The 17,458-nt window shown below is 48.5% G+C and overlaps 1 long non-coding RNA gene across 1 annotated transcript; it reads right to left on the minus strand.

Annotated features, from left to right (window-relative positions):
* Positions 1–965: 965 nt before the first annotated feature.
* Positions 966–4,692, minus strand: LOC149856954 (uncharacterized). Its single transcript, XR_016444227.1, has 2 exons — positions 4,426–4,692; positions 966–1,284 (listed from the first exon to the last, which is right to left on the minus strand). It is a non-coding gene; the product is annotated as an uncharacterized LOC149856954 (long non-coding RNA).
* Between the last annotated feature and the right edge of the window lie 12,766 nt (positions 4,693–17,458).

Raw genomic sequence — 17,458 nt, forward strand, 5'->3', positions numbered from 1 at the left:
GGCAGGAAGCCTGCTCGAGAGCTACCGAGCGGTTGAAAGACCATGGCAGCACCCCAAAAGAGGGGGTCTCCCCGCCGCAATGCCCGGCGCCGCCACAGCAGGGCGGCACGGAGCCGCGCCTGCGCCCCCCGCCGCGGCGCCGCTCCTCGGGCTGCAGTGCTGGGCCGCACCACCGGAGGGCAGCACTGAGCCGCCTTCGCCTTCGCCTTCCCCCTCAGGCCGGAGCGCAAGCCGGGCTCAGCGCCGCCCTCCTGTGGCCGCGCCGGGCATTGCGGCGGGGAGACGCGGGGGGCCCCGCAGCAGGGGCTGGGGCTGGGGCTGGGCCTGGGCCTGGGCCTGGGCCTGGGGCTGGAGCGGGGCTTGGAGCCCGGAGACAGAGACGCGGAACAAAGCCGGCTCATGCCGCCCTCCCCGCGCGGAGCAGGCGGGGTTTAAAAGCACGCACAAGCCCAAGCAGGAGACAGGGAGGCCCCCCGGGCGGCGGGCGGGGAGGAAAGGGGCCCCGGGACAGACAAACAGCTTGGCGCTTCACCACCCACCTCCGAGGAGAGCCCGACTGGTTTCCTGCACGGCAGCGGGAGGGCGGCTCCGGGCTCAGCGGGCCGACAACCAGCGGCGCGGGGCCGCTGCGGATCGCAGCCGGACCAATGGGCGAACAGAAGCTTGCGCTCCCACCCACCATTCCCCGCAGCCAATCAGAATGTGAACAAGGAGGCCGGGCTCCTGGTCCCGCCTGCCCCGCCACAAGCCAATCAGAGCGAGGAAGGGCGGGGGGGGCCCTGACCCCGCCCAAGCGGCCATTCCACCCAATCGCCTGTCGCCTCCGGGCGCCCTATGGGAACACGGGCCTCCGATGCCGGCCGCGCCGCGCTCCCTGCCCCTGAATGCGCTCCCTGCCCCGCCCGCGGGCTCTGCCCCTTCCTGCCCTTACAAAGAGCCAGACTCGCACTACAGGCACTCAGAGAAGCAGGTCTGCAACAAGCAGTTTATTTTTCTTGGGACCATTTTAACTTTTACACAAAGAACAGCTGAAGCTCACCCAATTATACAAAGCATCACATCTTCAATGGACCTTCTAGTTTATTTCTTGAAAAAAAAAAAATAGAGTGTATTCACAAGTGTAAGAACACGGATGGCTTTGGCAGACCGAATGAAAACTTCCCCCTTCCGCCAGCTCGCAACAGCAAAGGCCCAAGGCCAAATCTTCTCCGCGGAGAAAAGCAGTGGCCACGAGGTAAAGTGCCTTAGACGGTTTCTTCTTCCACTGTACACATCCTAGGCCCGCTACATACAAAGTGAGACATATCAAGCTAGAGATATTCAGAGCTGGACATATATACATACGGAGATATATAAAGCTGGAGATGTTCAGAGCTGGAGATGTTCAGAGCGGTAGGTACAGAGAGCTGTAGATATATGCAGGTAGAGATATGCAGCACTGGAGATAGATAGAAAGGCAGATATTTAACGCTAGAGATATTTAGGGCGGCAGATGTTCAGAGCGGTAGATATAGGCAGCTGTAGATATATGCAGGTGGAAATATGGAGAACTGGAGATCTATAGAAAGGCAGATATTTAAAGCTGGAGATACTTGTAGCTGGAGATATTGAGAGCAGTAGATACAGAGAGCTGTAGATATATGCAGGGAGAGATATGGAGAACCGGAGATCTATAGAAAGGCAGATATTTAAAGCTGGAGATGTTTAGAGCTGGAGATAATCAGAGCGGTAGATATAGAGAGCTGTAGATATATGCAGGTGGAGATATGCAGAACTGGAGATCTATAGAAAGGTAAATATTTAAAGCTGGGGATATTTGTAGCTGGAGTTATTGAGAGCAGTAGATATAGAGAGCTGTAGATATATGCAGGTGGAGATATGCAGAACTGGAGATCTATAGAAAGGCAGAGATTTAAAGCTGGAGACATTTAGAGCTGGAAATATTCAGACCGGTAGATATAGAGAGCTGTAGATATATGCAGGTGGACATATGCAGAACTGGAGATCTATAGAAAGGCAGATATGTAATGCTGGAGGTTTTTAGAGCTGGGGATTTTCAGAGTGCTAGATATACAGAGCTGTCGATATATGAAGGTGGAGATATGCAAAACTGGACATCTATAGAAAGGGAGAAATATAAAGCTGGTGATGTTTAGAGCTGGAGATATTCAGAGCGGGAGATATAGAGAGCTGTAGATATATGGAGGTGGAGATATGCAGAACTGGAGATCTATAGAAAGGCAGATATTTAAAGCTGGAGATATTTGTAGCTGGAGATATTGAGAGCAGTAGATACAGAGAGCTGTAAATATATGCAGGTAGAGATATGGAGAACTGCAGATCTATAGAAAGGCAGATATTCAAAGCTAGAGATAATTAGAGCTGGAGAGATTCAGAGTGGTAGATACGGAGAGCTGTAGATATATGAAGATAGAGATGTGCAGAACTGGAGATCTATAGAAAGGCAGATATATAAAGCTGGAGATATTGAGAGCTCTAGATGTTCAGAGTGGTAGATATAGAGAGCTGTAGATATATGAACGTGGAGATATGCAGAACTGGAGATCTATAGAAAGGCACATATTTAAAGCTGGAGATATTTGTAGCTGGAGATATTGACAGCAGAAGATACAGAGCGCTGTAGATATATGCAGGTGGAGATATGCAGAACGAGAGATCTATAGAAAGGCAGATATTTAATGCTGGAGGTTTTTAGAGCTGGGGATGTTCAGAGTGATATGCAGAACTGGAGATAGATAGAAAGGCAGATATTTAACGCTGTAGATGTTTAGAGCTGCAGATATTCAGAGCGGTAGATATAGAGAGCTTTAGATATATAAAGGTGGAGATATGCAAAACTGGACATCTATAGAAAGGGAGATGTATAAAGCGGGAGATGTTTAGAGCTGGAGATGTTCAGAGTGGTAGATACACAGAGCTGTAGATATATGGAGGTGGAGATATGCAGAACTGGAGATCTATAGAAAGGCAGATATTCGAAGTGGAGATGTTTAGAGCTGGAGATACTCAGAGCGGTAGATACAGAGAGCTGTAGATATATGCAGGTAGAGATATGCAGAACTGGAGATCGATAGAATGGCAGATATTTAATGCTGGAGATACTTAGAGCTGGAGATACTCAGAGCGGTAGATACAGAGAGCTGTAGATATATGCAGGTAGAGACATGCAGAATTGGAGATGTATAGAAAGGCAGATATTCAGAGCTGGAGATATTCAGAGCTGGAGATATTCAGAGCTGGAGATATATGCAGGTGGAGATATGCAGCACTGGAGATCGCTAGAAAGGCAGATATATAAAGCTGCAGATATTAAGAGCTGGAGATGTTCGGAGTGGTAGATATGCAGAGGTGTAAATATATGAAGTGAAGACATGCAGAACTGGAGATCTATAGGAAGGCAGATATTTAAAGCTGGAGATATTAAGAGCTGGAGATGCTCAGAGTGGTAGATATAGAGAGCTGTAGATATATAAAGGTGGAGATATGCAGCACTGGAGATCGATAGAAAGGCAGATATTTAATGCTAGAGATATTTAGAGCTGCATATATTCAGAGCCGTAGATATAGAGAGCTGTAGATATATGCAGGTGGAGATATGCAGAACTGGAGATCTATAGAAAGGCAGGTATTAAAGGGTGGAGATGTTCAGAGCTGGAGATATTCAGAGTGGTAGATATAGAGAGCTGTAGATATATGAAGGTTGAGATATGCAGAACTGGAGGTCTGTAGCAAAGCACATATTTAAAGCTGGAGATATTCAGACCTGGAGGTATTCAGAGCGGTAGATATATGAAGCTGGAATATGCAGAGCTGGAGATATATAGAAAGGGAGATATATAAAGCTGCAGATATTCAGAGCTGGAAATATTCAGAGCGGTAGATATAGAGAGCTGTAGATATATGAAGGAGGAGATATATGGAAAGAGAGATATATAAAGCTGGAGATATTCAGAGCTGGAGATATACAGAGGGGTAGGTAAAGAGGGCTGTAGATATATGAAGATGGAGATATAGAGATCTGGAGATCTCTCGAGGTAGAGATGATGAGAGCTGGAGGTATACAGAGCTGGAGGTATACAGAGCTGCACGTAGATGGGCCCACATATACAAGGAGCCACAGATATTTAGAATTAGATAGATGTACAGCTGTAGAGAGAGAGAGAGATGGAGATATATGGATATGGAGATATTTCAAGGCAGACAAGTTTCCAGCTAGAGAGATAGCAAGCTGGAGACATATAGCACTCGAGACATAGAAAGCTAGCTATACATGGAGATGGAGATATAGAGAGTTACAGCTGCCATGACTGGATGTGTTATCGCTGGAGCGGGGGACGTGGCCATGTGCATCCAGGCGGAAGCTGAGTGTGCACCGAGCGTGTCAAAGCAGAAAGACGGACTCACGTGTCGCCCGTGGTGCCTTGGCCGTGGCACGGGGACGGGTGCAGGCCCTGCAGAGGCGCCTGAGTGCCCGGAGCGACCCTCGCAGCCACGAGAGGTCCCGGGGGCCCTTCTGCCCCAAGTCCCGCTTCTGTCCCGCTGCGGCTCCTCGCCGACACGCTGGCTCCGAGGGCCGGGGCACGCGGGGGGGCCTGCGAGAAAGGGCAGCCCCGCGCCGGCCGGACGCTTTCACGTGAGCGGACACCATGACGGCCAGGGGCTGGCCCAGCACGTTCCCATGAGGGGGCTGCAATCACCAGAGAAAAAGAGCACTTTTCCACACAAAAGCCACCACGTGCCCTCCAGAAAGGTTTCCAAATGCCCACACCATTTCCCTCACCCACCAGAACCAGATGTCCCGGCATTTACCCAATCCCCGCACAATTTTCCACAACACACGAGTGGCATTAAAAGGTGCCTAAATCACCCTCCAATTCCCACACCAACTTCCAGACACGAAAGTAGCTGCCTATTTCCACACACGGATGCACACGGGCGCTCACCGAATCACCGGTTTTCTTCACACAGCGCCCATGTTTTCAAAACGGTCCTCTCTCCCCGCAGGCCGTGAGCAGTTTTCCAAAAGCAAACCAAAGCCCGGAGCGAAAGAGCGCGGCCGCCGCCCAAACGGAGCGGTCCCCCCGCCGCAATGCCCGGCGCCGCCACAGGAGGGCGGCACGGAGCAGGGCCTGGGCTTCCGTGGCCCCCGCTGCGGCAATGCGGCGCCGCCACCACAGGGGGGCAGCACCGAGCCGCGCCTGCGCCCCCCGCCGCGGCGCCGGTCCTCGGGCTGCAGTGCTGGGCCGCACCACCGGAGGGCAGCACTGGGCCGGCTTCGCCTTCCCCCTCAGGCCGGAGCGCAAGCCGGGCTCAGCGCCTGCCTCCTGTGGCCGCGCCGGGCATTGCGGCCGGGAGACGCGGGGGGCCCCGCAGCCGGCGCCGCGCTGCCCGCCTAGGGCTGGGGCTGGACTGGGGCTTGGAGCCCGGAGACAGAGACGCGGAACAAAGCCGGCGCCGTGCCGCCGTCCCGCCGTCCCCGCGCGGAGCAGGCGGGGTTCAAAGGCCCACACAAGCGCATGCAGGACACAGGGAGTCTCCCGTGACAGACAAACAGTTTGGCGCTTCCCCACCCTCCTCCGAGGAGAGCCCGACAGCGGAGACACAAGCAGCTGATCGGGGCTGCGGAGGATCGGAGTCGGACCAATCGGAATCGAGGAGCGTGCACCGCGCCCGCCATTCCCAGCAGCCAATCAGAATGCGAGAGGGGGAGGGCGTTCTTTTGGGCCCACCTCCTCCCGCCAAAGCCAATCACAGTGAACAAGGGCGGAGCCGCCCTGACCCCGCCCTTGCGCCCACTCCACCCAATCGCCTCCTGCCTCAAGGCGACCAATGAAAACGCGGGCCTGCGATCCCGGCCCGGAATGAAGGTCCCTGAGTCGTGTGTGCGCCCCAGCCGCGGTCCTTGCTCCAGTCAAGTCCCGAGCGAGCGAGGCCGTGTTTCCTCCTCTCTCTGCGGCCTTGTCTCCCGGCTGCAATGTGCTGTAGGACCACAGCCCGCGGCACCGACCTGCTTGCTGTCTCTCGCCCGCGGCGCTCGGCTCCAATGCCCGCAGTGCGGCACGGCACGGCACGGCACGGCAGCAGCGCGCCTGTTTAATTTCCCCGGCTGAATTTCCCGGCTGACGTGCTCAGTAAGCAGCTCCGGAGCGCGGCACGAGGCTCCTTTTGTTACGTGCCGGGAGCCCCAGGCCACGAAGCCCCGTTAGAAACGCGCCGGCGCCCCGACCCTTTCCCTTCTCCGCCCTTCTCTCCTGGCTGCAAGGCGCAGCGCGAGCCACAGGAGGGCAGCACTGAGGCGATTCCTTGAATACGCGGCACCGAGCAGCGGCTTCGTCTCCGCCCTGCGGCGCTGCACTGCTCGGATCGTGCCACGGGGGGGCAGCACTGAGCCGGACCATGGAAGCGCGCCATACCTATTCTCTACGGACGACCTGCACACACTGCTATGCGGTGATACGCAAAGGCGAGAGTTGAACACCTCTGTTAGTAGCGCCAAGGATAGCGAAAGAGAGATCATTGTGTTAATGATGGTGTGTATTGCACACACACACGCACGCACGCACGCAGCCCATCTGCATGTCGGTATAGAAGAGAATCAAGGGGACCTGGATCCTGCTTCCAGGCTGCAGGCCGGGAACGTCTGGCCAAGGGCAGGGCGCTCGTCTCCAGGGACTCGGGTAGGGAATATCTAGCCCGCCCCCGAGAAGGAGGGCAGGAAGCCTGCTCGAGAGCTACCGAGCGGTTGAAAGACCATGGCAGCACCCCAAAAGAGGGGGTCTCCCCGCCGCAATGCCCGGCGCCGCCACAGCAGGGCGGCACGGAGCAGGGCCTGGGCTTCCGTGGCCCCCGCTGCGGCAATGCGGCGCCGCCACCACAGGGGGGCAGCACCGAGCCGCGCCTGCGCCCCCCGCCGCGGCGCCGCTCCTCGGGCTGCAGTGCTGGGCCGCACCACCGGAGGGAAGCACTGAGCCGCCTTCGCCTTCGCCCTCAGGCCGGAGCGCAAGCCGGGCTCACCGCCGCCCTCCTGTGGCCGCGCCGGGCATTGCGGCCGGGAGACGCGGGGGGCCCCGCAGCAGGGGCTGGGGCTGGGGCTGAGCCTGGGCCTGGGCCTGGGCCTGGGGCTGGAGCGGGGCTTGGAGCCCGGAGACAGAGACGCGGAACAAAGCCGGCTCGTGCCGCCCTCCCCGCGCGGAGCAGGCGGGGTTTAAAAGCACGCACAAGCCCAAGCAGGAGACAGGGAGGCCCCCCGGGCGGCGGGCGGGGAGGAAAGGGGCCCCGGGACAGACAAACAGCTTGGCGCTTCACCACCCACCTCCGAGGAGAGCCCGACTGGTTTCCTGCACGGCAGCGGGAGGGCGGCTCCGGGCTCAGCGGGCCGACAACCAGCGGCGCGGGGCCGCTGCGGATCGCAGCCGGACCAATGGGCGAACAGAAGCTTGCGCTCCCACCCACCATTCCCCGCAGCCAATCAGAATGTGAACAAGGAGGCCGGGCTCCTGGTCCCGCCTGCCCCGCCACAAGCCAATCAGAGCGAGGAAGGGCGGGGGGGGCCCTGACCCCGCCCAAGCGGCCATTCCACCCAATCGCCTGTCGCCTCCGGGCGCCCTAAGGGAACACGGGCCTCCGATGCCGGCCGCGCCGCGCTCCCTGCCCCTGAATGCGCTCCCTGCCCCGCCCGCGGGCTCTGCCCCTTCCTGCCTTTACAAAGAGCCAGACTCGCACTACAGGCACTCAGAGAAGCAGGTCTGAAACAAGCAGTTTATTTTTCTTGGGACCATTATAACTTTTACACAAAGAACAGCTGAAGATCACCCAATTATACAAAGCATCACATCTTCAATGGACCTTCTAGTTTATTTCTTGAAAAAAAAAAATAGAGTGTATTCACAAGTGTAAGAACACGGATGGCTTTGGCAGACCGAATGAAAACTTCCCCCTTCCGCCAGCTCGCAACAGCAAAGGCCCAAGGCCAAATCTTCTCCGCGGAGAAAAGCAGTGGCCACGAGGTAAAGTGCCTTAGACGGTTTCTTCTTCCACCGTACACATCCTAGGCCCGCTACATACAAAGTGAGACATATCAAGCCAGAGATATTCAGAGCTGGACATATATACATACGGAATATATAAAGCTGGAGATGTTTAGATCTGGAGATGTTCAGAGCGGTAGATACAGAGAGCTGTAGATATATGCAGGTAGAGATATGCAGCACTGGAGATCGATAGAAAGGAAGATATTTAACGCTAGAGATATTTAGGGCGGCAGATATTCAGAGCGGTAGATATAGACAGCTGTAGATATATGCAGGTGGAAATATGGAGAACTGGAGATCTATAGAAAGGCAGAGATTTAAAGCTGGAGACATTTAAAGCTGGAGATATTTAGAGCTGGAAATATTCAGAGCGGTAGATATAGAGAGCTGTAGATATATGCAGGTGGACATATGCAGAACTGGAGATCTATAGAAAGGCAGATATGTAATGCTGGAGGTTTTTAGAGCGGGGGATTTTCAGAGTGGTAGATATATAGAGCTGTAGATATATAAAGTTGGAGATGTGCAAAACTGGACATCTATAGAAAGGGAGAAATATAAAGCTGGTGATGTCTAGAGCTGGAGATATTCAGAGCGGGAGATATAGAGAGCTGTAGATATATGGAGGTGGAGATATGCAGAACTGGAGATCTATAGAGAGGCAGATATTTAAAGCTGGAGATATTTGTAGCTGGAGATATTGAGAGCAGTAGATACAGAGAGCTGTAGATATACGCAGGGAGAGATATGGAGAACCAGAGATCTATAGAAAGGCAGTGATTTAAAGCTGGAGATGTTTAAAGCTGGAGATAATCAGAGCGGTAGATATAGAGAGCTGTAGATATATGCAGGTGGAGATATGCAGAACTGGAGATCTATACAAAGGTACATATTTAAAGCTGGAGATATTTGTAGCAGGAGTTATTGAGAGCAGTAGATATAGAGAGCTCTAGATATATGCAGGTGGAGATATGCAGAACTGGAGATCTATAGAAAGGCAGAGATTTAAAGCTGGAGACATTTAAAGCTGGAAATATTTAGAGCTGGAAATATTCAGAGCGGGAGATATAGAGAGCTGTAGATATATACAGGTGGAGATATGCAGCACTGGAGATCGATAGAAAGGCAGATATTTAAAGCTGGAGATATGCAGAGCTGCAGATATTCAGAGTGGTAGCTATAGAGTAGTTTAGACATATGAAGGTTGAGATATGCAGAACTGTAGAATTATAGAAAGGGAGATATATAAAGCTCGACATATTTAGAGCTGGAGAGGTTCAGAGTGCTGGATATACAGAGCTGTAGATATATGCAGGTGGAGATATGCAGAAATGGAGATCTAGAGAAAGGCAAAAATTTAAAGCTAGAGATGTTTAGAGCTGGAGATACTCAGAGCGGTAGATATAGACAGCTGTAGATATATAAAGGTGGAGATGTTCAGAGCTGGAGATATTCAGAGTGGTAGATATACAGAGCTGTAGATATATGAAGCTGGAGATATGCAGAACTGGGCATCTATAAAAAGGCACATATTTAAAGCTGGAGATATTTGTAGCTGGAGATATTGAGAGCAGTAGATATAGAGAGCTGTAGATATATTCAGGTGGAGATATGCAGAACTGGAGATCTATAGAAAGGCAGATATGTAATGCTGGAGGCTTTTAGAGCTGGGGATTTTCAGAGTGGTAGATATACAGAGCTGTAGATATATGAAGGTGGAGATATGCAGCACTGGACATCTATAGAAAGGCAGGTATTTAACGCTGCAGATATTTAGAGCTGCAGATATTCAGAGCAATATGTTTAGAGAGCTGTAGATATATGCAGGTGGAGATAAGGAGCCCTGGTGATCTAGAGAAGGGCAGATATTTAAGGCTGGAGATATCGAGAGCTGGAGATGTTCAGAGTGGTAGATATAGAGAGCTGTAGATATATGCAGGTGGAGATATGCAGTACTAGAGATCTATAGAAAGGCAGATATTTAAAGCTGGAGATGTCTAGAGCTGGAGATACTCAAAGCGGTAGATATAGAGAGCTGTAGATATATGGAGGTGGAGAGAGGTAGAACTGGAGATCTATAGAAAGGCAGATATTTAAAGCTGGAGATGTTTAGAGCTGGAGATACTCAGAGCGGTAGATCTAGAGAGCGCTAGATATATGCAGGTGGAGATATGCACAACTGGAGATCTATAGAAAGACAGGTATTTAAGGCTGGAGATCTTCAAACCTGGAGGTATTGAGAGCGGAAGATATATGAAGCTGGAGATATTAAGAGATGGAGATGTTCGGAGTGGTAGATATAGAGAGCTCTAGATATATGCAGGTGGAGATATGCAGAAGTGGAGATCTATCACAATGCAGGTATTTAAGGCTGGAGATACTCAGACCTGGAGGTATTCAAAGCGGTAGATATATGAAGCTGGAGATATTTAGATCTGCAGATGTTCAGAGGGGTAGACATAGAGCGCTGCAGATATAAACAGCTGGATATATGCAGAACTGGAGATCTATAGAAAGGCAGATATTCAAAGCTGGAGATAGTTAGAGGTGCAGAGATTCAGAGTGGTAGATATAGAGACTTGAAGATATATGCAGATGGACATATGCAGAACTGGAGATCTGTAGCAAGGCAGATATTTAATGCTGGAGATATTTAGAGCTGGAGATATTCAGAGCGGAGATATAGAGAGCTGTAGATATAGGAAGGTGGAGATGTTCAGAGCTGGAGATATTCAAAGCGGTAGATATACAGAGCTGTAGATATATGCAGGTGGAGATATACAGCACTGGAGATCAATAGAAAGGCAGATATTTAACGCTAGAGATATTTAGGGCTGCAGATATTCAGAGCGGTAGATATAGAGAGCTGTAGATATATGGAGGTGGAGATATGGAGTACCGGATATCTATAGAAAGGCAGATATTTAAAGCTGGAGATGTCTAGAGCTGGAGATATTCAGAGCGGTAGATACAGAGAGCTGTAGATATATGGAGGTGGAGATATGCAGAACTGGAAATCTATAGAAAGGCAGAGATTTAAAGCTGGAGATATTTAAAGCTGGAGATATTTAGAGATGGAAATATTCAGAGCGGTAGATATAGAGAGCTGTAGATATATGGAGGTGGAGTTATGCAGAACTGGAGATCTATAGAAAGGCAGATATATAAAGGTGGAGATGTTCAGAGCTGGAGATATTCAGAGTAGTAGATATAGAGAGCTGTAGATATATGAAGGTGGAGATATGCAGAACTGGAGATATATAGCAAGGCAGATATTTAATGTTGGAGATATTTAGAGCTGCAGATATTCAGAGCGGTAGATATAGAGAGCTGTAGATATATGCAGGTGGAGATATGCAGCACTGGAGATCAATAGAAAGGCAGATATTTAACGCTAGAGATATTTAGAGCTGCAGATATTCAGAGCGGGAGATATACAGACGTGTAAATATATGCAGGTGGAGGTATGCAGAACTGGAGAGCTATAGAAAGGCAGATATGTAATGCTGGAGGTTTTTAGAGCTGAAGATGCTCATAGTGGTAGATACAGAGAGCTGTAGATATATGCAGGTAGAGATATGGAGAACCGGAGATCTATAGAAAGGCAGATATATAATGCTGCAGATATTTAGAGCTGCAGATATTCAGAGCGGTAGATATAGAGAGCTGTAGATAGATGCAGGTGGAGATATGCAGCACTGGAGATCGATAGAAAGGCAGATATTTAAAGCTGGAGATATGTAGAGCTGCAGATATTCAGAGTGGTAGCTATAGAGTAGTTTAGACATATGAAAGTTGAGATATGCAGAACTGTAGAATTATAGAAAGGGAGATATATAAAGTACGACATATTTAAAGCTGGAGAGGTTCAGAGTGTTAGATATACAGAGCTGTAGATATATGCAGGTGGAGATATGCAGAAATGGAGATCTAGAGAAAGGAAAAAATTTAAAGCTAGAGATGTTTAGAGCTGGAGATACTCAGAGCGGTAGATATAGACAGCTGTATATATAAGAAGGTGGAGATATGCAAAACTGGACATCTATAGAAAGGCAGATATTTAAAGCTGGAGATATAGTGAGCTGGAGATGTTTAGAGTGGTAGATATAGAGAGCTGTAGATATATGCAGGTGGAGATATGCAGAACTGGACATCTATAGAAAGGCACATATTTAAAGCTGGAGCTATTTGTAGCTGGAGATATTGAGAGCAGTAGATATAGAGAGCTGTAGATATATGCAGGTGGACATATGCAGAACTGGAGATTAATAGAAGGGCAGATATTTAATGCAGGGGATTTTTAGAGCTCAAGATATTCAGAGCAGTAGATATACAGAGCTGTAGATATATACAGGTGGAGATATGCAGAAATGCAGATCTTTGGAAAGGCAGGTATTTAAGGCTGGAGATATTTAGAGGTGGAGATGTTCAGAGTGGTACATATACAGAGCGGTTGATATATGAAGGTGGAGATATGCAGAACTGGACATCTATATAAAGTGAGATTTATAAAGCTGGAAATATTTAGAGCTGGAGATACTCAGAGCGGTAGATATAGAGAGCTGTAGATATATAAAGGTGGAGACATGGAGAACTGGAGATCTATAGAAAGGCACATATTTAAAGCTGGAGATATTCAGAGCTGGAGATATTCAGAACTGGAGATATAGAGCGCTGTAGATATATGCAGGTGGAGATATGCAGCACTGGAGACAGATAGAAAGGCAGATATTTGAAGCTGGAGATATTTAGAGCTGCAGAGATTCAGAGTGGTAGGTACAGAGATGTCTAGATGTATGAAGTTTGAGATATGCAGAAGTGGAGATCTATGGAAACGCAGATATTTAAAGCTGGAGATATTTAGAGCTGGAGATACTCAGAGCTGGAGATACAGAGAGCTGTAGATATATGCAGGTGGAGATATGCAGAATGGAGATCTACAGAAAGGGAGATATATAAAGTTGGAGATATTAAGACCTGGAGATATTCAGAGTGGTAGATATGCAGAGCTGTAGAAATATGAAGGTGGAGATATGCAGAACTAGAGAACTTTAGAAAGGCAGATATTTAAATCTGGAGATATTCAGACCTGGATATATTCAGAGTGGTAGATATAGAGAGCTGTAGATATATACAGGTGGAGATATGCAGAACTGGAGATCTATAGAAAGGGAGATATATAAAGCTGGAGATAATCAGAGCTGGAGATATTCAGAGTGGTAGATATATGAAGGTGGAGATATGAAGAACTGGAGACCTCTAGCAAAGGCAGATATTTAAAGCTGGAGATACTTGTAGCTGGAGATATTCAGAGCAGTACATATAGAGAGCTGTAGATATATGCAGGCAGAGATATGGAGAACTGGAGATCTATAGAAAGGCAAGTATTTAAGGCTGGAGATATTTATAGCTGGAGATGCTCAGAGTGATAGATATAGAGAGCTGTAGATATATGAAGGTGGAGATATGCAGAACACAAGATCTATAAAAAGGCAGATATTTAATGCTGGAGATATTTAGAGCTGGCGATATTCAGAGTGGTAGATATAGAGAGCTGTAGATATATGCAGTTGGAGATATGCAGCACTGGAGATCGATAGAAAGGCAGATATTTAACGCTGGAGATATGTAGAGCTGCAGATGTTCAGAGTGGTAGATATAGAGAGCTGTAGATATATGCAGGTGGAGAGATGCAGAACTGGAGATGTATAGAAAGGCAGATATTCAGAGCTGGAGATATTCAGAGCTGGAGATATTCAGAGCTGAAGATGTATGAACGCTGAGATATGCAGAAGTGGAGATTAATAGAAAGGCAGATATATAAAACTGGAGATATTTGTAGCTGGAGATATTCAGAGCGGTAGATATAGAGAGCTGTAGATATATGCAGGTGGAGATATGCAGAACTGCAGGTCTAGAGAAAGGCAGATATTCAAAGCTGGAGATATTTGTAGCTGGAGATATTCAGAGTGGTAGATATACAGAGCTGTAGATATATGAAGGTGGAGATATGCAGCTCTGAAGATCGCTAGAAAGGCAGATATTGAACGCTAGAGATATTTAGAGCTGCAGATATTCGGAGCGGTAGATATACAGAGCTGTGGATACATGAAGGTGGAGATATGCAGAACTGGAGATCTATAGCAAGGCACTTATTTAAAGCTGGAGATATTTGTAGCTGGAGATATTGAGAGCAGTAGATATAGAGAGCTGTAGATATATGCAGGTGGAGATATGCAGAACTGGAGATCTATAGAAAGGGAGATATGTAATGCTGGAGGTTTTCTGAGCTGCAGATGCTCAGAGTGGTAGATATAGAGAGCTTTAGATATATGCAGGTGGAGATAAGCAGAACTGGAGATCCCTAGCAAGGCAGACATTTAAAGCTGGAGATATTTAGAGCTGGAGATGTTTAGAGTGGTAGATATACAGAGCTGTAGATATATGCAGGTGGCGATATGCAGAAATGGAGATGTATGGAAAGGCAGATATTCAGAGCTGGAGATATTCAGAGCTTGAGATATTCAGAGCTGGAGATATAGAGAGCTGAAGATATATGCAGGTGGCGATATGCAGAAATGGAGATGTATAGAAAGGCAGATATTCAGAGCTGGAGATATTCAGAGCTTGAGATATTCAGAGCTGGAGATATAGAGAGCTGAAGATATATGCAGGTGGAGATATGCAGAAGTGGAGACCGATAGAAAGGCCGATATTTGAAGCTGGAGAGATTTAGAGCTGGCAATATTCAGAGCGGTAGATATGGAGAGCTGTAGATATATGCAGGTGGGGATATGCAGAACTGGAGACCGATAGAAAGGGAGATATTTGAAGCTGGAGATATTATAGAGCTGCAGAGATTCAGAGTGGTAGGTACAGAGATGTCTAGATATATGCAGGTGGAGATATGCAGAACTGGAAATCTATAGAAAGGCAGATATTTAAAGCTGGAGATGATTGGAGCTGGAGATACTCAGAGCTGTAGATATAGAGAGCTGTAGATATATGCAGGTGGAGATATGCAGAACTGGAGATCTACAGAAAGGGAGATATATAAAGCTGGAGATCTTAAGACCTGGAGATATTCAGAGTGGTAGATATGCAGAGCTGTAGAAATATGAAGGTGGAGATATGCAGAACTGGAGAACTTTAGAAAGGCAGATATTTAAGGCTGGAGATATTCAGAGCTGGAGATATTCAGAGTGGTAGATATATGAAGGTGGAGATGTGCAGGACTGGTGATCTATAGAAAGGCAGATATTTAAAGCTGGAAATACTTGTAGCTGGAGATATTCAGAGCAGTACATATAGAGAGCTCTAGATATATGCAGGCAGAGATATGGAGAACTGGAGAGCTATAGACAGGCAAGTATTTAAGGCTGGAGATATTAAGAGCTGGAGATGCTCAGAGTGGTAGATATAGAGAGCTGTAGATATATGAAAGTGGAGATATGCAGAACACGAGATCTATAGTAAGGCAGATATTTAAAGCAGGAGATACTTAGGGCTGGAGATGTTCAGAGTGGTAGATATACAGAGGTGTAGATATATGCAGGTGGAGATATGGAAAACTGGTGATCTGTAGAAAGGCAGATATTTAATGCTGGAGATTTCTAGAGCTGGAGATGTTCAGAGTGGTAGATATACAGAGGTGTAGATATATGCAGGTGGAGATATGCAGAAATGGAGATCTATAGAAAGGCAGATACGTAATGCTGGAGGTTTATAGAGCTGGAGATGCTTAGAGCGGTAGATATACAGAGCTGTAGATATATGCAGGTGGAGATATGCAGAAGAGAAGATCTATAGAAAGGCAGATATTTAAAGCTGGAGATATTTGTAGCTGGAGATATTCAGAGCCCTAGATATAGAGAGCTGTAGATATATGCAGGTGGTGATATGCAGAACAGGAGATCTATAGAAAGGCAGGTATTTAAGGCTGGAGATATTTAGAGCTGGAGATGTTCAGAGCGGTAGATATACAAAACTGCCAATATATACAGCTGGAGATATGCAGAACTGGAGACCGATAGAAAGGCAGATATTTGAAGCTGGAGATATTTAAAGCTGCAGAGATTCAGAGTGGTAGGTACAGAGATGTCTCGATATATGAAGTTTGAGATATGCAGAACTGGAGATCTATAGAAAGGCAGATATTTAAAGCTGGAGATGATTGGAGCTGGAGATACTCAGAGCTGGAGATATAGGGAGCTGTAGGTATATGCAGGTGGAGATATGCAGAACTGGAGATCTACAGAAAGGGAGATATAGAAAGCTGGAGATGTTCAGAGCTGGAGATATTCAGAGTGGTAGATATATGAAGGTGGAGATATGGAGAACTGGAGATCTATAGGAAGGCAGATATTTAAAGCTGGAGATATTTAGAGCTGCAGGTATTCAGTGTGATAGGTATAGAGACGTCTAGATATAAGAAGTTTGAGATATGCAGAGCTGGAGATGGATAGAAAGGCAGCTATATAAAGCAATGCTCGGCGCGGCCACAGGGGGCGGCTCTGAGCAGGGCTTTGTGGCCCGCCTGCCCGGGCTGCGTCAATAGCCCGAGGTGGCCACAGGGGGGCAGCACCGAGCGGCGCGGTCGCTTCCCGCCGCGGCGGGCCCGCTCCTCGGGCTGCAGCGCTCGGAGCGCACCACCGGAGGGCAGCAACGAGCCGCCTGTCTCCACACCAAGTGGGGACGCACGAGACACCTGTGACACACACTCGGGTGCGGTGGTGTGCAAGGGTGAGAGATGAACACCTACATCACTGTCGCCACGGAGAGAGACAGACAGAGAGGTAGTAATAGCGTCGCTGTGTTAATTAGGGTGCGTGTTACACTAGCTCCAGGTCGGGACACACACAGCCTTACTGCATGCATCTCTGTACCATTTCAGTTTTTGGAAGTAAGTGACACAATGAATAACTCCGTGACTTCAACCCCCTGCTCTCAAAATTATACTCTTTTACACCAAAGATCCCAAACGCTGCCCAGCCAGCCTGGACAGAAGCCTGCACACCCACCTTGCAGCCCCTCGCGGCCCGCCCCACCACAGCCAGGCCTGGGGCTCGTCCCTCCGCCGCTCTTCTCTGCCATCTGAGCCTGCCCCTGCGGCGGTCCCAGCCCCCTGGCCCAGAGGAGGCATCTTGTCTTTGGGCTTGAGCTTAAGATGCTCAAATGCTAGGTGCTACAGGAAGAGATTTATATCTTGTACACTTTAGGAATCACAAGCCCCTACTTAGTCAGGTGCACAGGTGTTACACTATCCGTGCTCTCCCTCCAGCAAAAGGGCCTGGGAAATGTGCTGACTGCCACTGACTTGATACTTTAAGTATTAGGGAAATACTAATACATTTCAAAATAGAATTTCTTTTTTCAACTAACAAGGAATTTAAAAAACTGTATGAAAT

The sequence above is a fragment of the Crocodylus siamensis genome, chromosome 9, assembly GCF_052110815.1.
Source record: "Crocodylus siamensis isolate JL-2025a chromosome 9, ASM5211081v1, whole genome shotgun sequence".
Lineage (NCBI taxonomy): Eukaryota > Metazoa > Chordata > Crocodylia > Crocodylidae > Crocodylus > Crocodylus siamensis.